Here is a 2,748-nt window from a genome sequence, read left to right as displayed (position 1 = left end):
GTGAAAATATAAATGTGCATAACATGGTAAACGTCCATTCTTTCCAGCCATCTGACCTGAACTACGATCAAAAATATCATGTAAAAGTGGTAGGGGCAATGGCCTTGCCGCAGTGGATACACCGGTTCCCGTCAGATCACTGAAGTTTAGCACTTCCGGGCTTGGTCGGCACTTGGATGGGTGACCATCGGGGCCGCTATGCGCTGTTGGCATTTTTCGGGTTGCACTCAGCCTTCCGATGCCAATTGAGGAACTACTCGTCCGAATAGTAGCGGCTCCAGTCAAAGGAAACTACCACAACGAGTGGGAGAGCCAGCTCCTCCTCCACCCTCAGTGAGAATGACGTGGCGGTCGGATGGTACTGATTGGCCACTTGTGACCTGAACACGGAGTGCTTTTTTAAAGTAGTACTCCCTACATAAAACTGACAGTCTAGGCTCAGGGACTGTCCACGGTAAATGCTGCAATGGACCTACGAATACTATTAAAATAACGGTTTGAGTTCTCTTTAATTGTCCAATCATCTGAAGTGAGTCCTTATTGCAGTACGCTGAAAAATAGATTTTACGTTAATGGCGGATAAATTTTGTGTTAATGGCGGCAAATTAACTTTACCCTAATGACACACAAGGTCAATACCGTACTATCACGTAAAGTATTCTCAGATCGAAATGTTTTGCATTACAAAATCTCCAATGTAGATTCATAATACCGCAATTATAATTCTCAAAATAATTTGGATCTACGTTGAATGGATATTTAAATGCATCTTTCAAAACAATAACAGTATTCTCATTAGATCATCATTATCAGTGGCTAGAGTATTCCTATTATTTCGTCTACCAAAAACCGTGTCTCACTATGGCTTCTTCAGTACGCTGTTTTGTTTTCCACTGTTGACAATAGAAACGATCTGGCAGATGTGACATTGTAGATGTCCAGTATGCGTGTCTTAATGCAAATAAACCGTCTGGAACATTTACCCTTGAACGTCCCTAGAATGGGATTTCATGGAACGTTATTACTTTCCTGTGTCCATTTCCATCACACCAGCTGATCGCCACGACTGGGGAAGTGGAGGAGGGGGTGGGCTGAAAGTTGGCAGCAGTGGCAGAAAAACCGAAGAAAACCTCACGTTTTCGTCATTTGTTTTCATAATGAAGTAGTGCCAATTCGTCACATCGCACGCTTTTCTCTCGGAAACGGTAAAATTCATCGTCTGGATATCAATGTCGCCTGCTGAGGTATGCAGTCGCACCACTCTGTATGAAAAAGGTTCTAAGCTGATGCAGTCGACAAGTAACATCGAAATATATCGTCACCAAGAAATACATCGACACCTCGAAATAAATCCACACCTCGAAATAAATCGCCACCTCGAAATAAATCGCTACCTCGAAATAAATCGACACCGCGAAATAAATCGAAACCTCGAAATAAATCAGCACCTCCGAGAAACCGCTAATCGAAATGAGTCGATATCCCGAAATATATCGACATCTGGACACATTTCGACTTACAATTAGATCGAAATCTCGAAGCTAGTCGACATATCGAGATAAATCGAGGTATAGGAATATATCGATTTCCTGAAATATATTGGTAACTAGTAATATAAAGATATCTCTAAAAATAGCGATATCTAGAAATTTATGGATTACTTGAGATATAGAGGTATCTTGAAATATATCGATATCTCGAAAAGAATCGATATCTGAAGTACACCAATACTTGGAAATATATCTATACCTCGAAATGTATAGAGAACCTGAATTGTGTAGGTGTATCAAAATAAATCGATATCTCATATAAACGGATACTCGAAATCAATCGATACCTCGAAACAAATAGACTCCTCAATATAGATAGATATCTCGAAATAAATCGACATCATGATATAATGTGCGCATCTACGTAAGTCGATATATCGAATTGAATCGATAATGGGAAATGTATGGACGTCTGGAAATAAATCTGTACCCCTAAGAAAACGATTCTCGAAATAAATAGATATAACGAAATATATCGCTATCTTGATAAATACCGTTATCTAGTGGTCGGATATATGTTTCAAGATGACATGACATATCAGTATAGTGTACATACATGAAAATACTTTGGATTTTCAATATATCGATAGATTTCTAGACCTTGGGAAAAAATTCTCTAATCCGACCTCGGGGCAAAAACGCAGACCTCGGGAAAAAACGCCGACCTCGGGGAAAAACGCCGCCCTTGGGAAAAACGACGACCTCAGGAAAAACGCCGACCTTCGGAAAACTGCCGACCTGAGGAAAAATCCAGTTCCATTAATTTACACAGACACTAATGTCAGTCACCATTAGGTTCTCAAAATGCAACAAAATTCCTGGTATTTATCACCTCACACAAAAAGTGGTCATGACAGAAAAGTCTCGTTCTTTAGAAAGTTTAGAATGAGATGTTCTAAATATTACAGATAATCCATTTACAATAATCTACAAGCACTGCACAATGAGAAGAGACTGACAACCAGAGCACTTGGAAATAGTGCACAGCCAGGAAGACAGAGGTTGCATTGCTGTTTATAATCCTCTGGTGCTTGAGATTCAGAATCCAGGATTGCCTCGAATGAGAACAGCAGGAATGAATGTCCTGCACCAGTATAGAACTTACTCTGGAACTCCACAGAAAATCACAAGGCACAATTATATCACATCATTTTCAGCAAACTACAGAAGCCTCTAATAGACATAACAACGTCGTCAC

The sequence above is a fragment of the Schistocerca gregaria genome, unplaced genomic scaffold (genome assembly GCF_023897955.1).
Source record: "Schistocerca gregaria isolate iqSchGreg1 unplaced genomic scaffold, iqSchGreg1.2 ptg000247l, whole genome shotgun sequence".
Taxonomy (NCBI): Eukaryota; Metazoa; Arthropoda; class Insecta; order Orthoptera; family Acrididae; genus Schistocerca; species Schistocerca gregaria.
Note: the sequence above shows the minus strand (reverse complement) of the source record.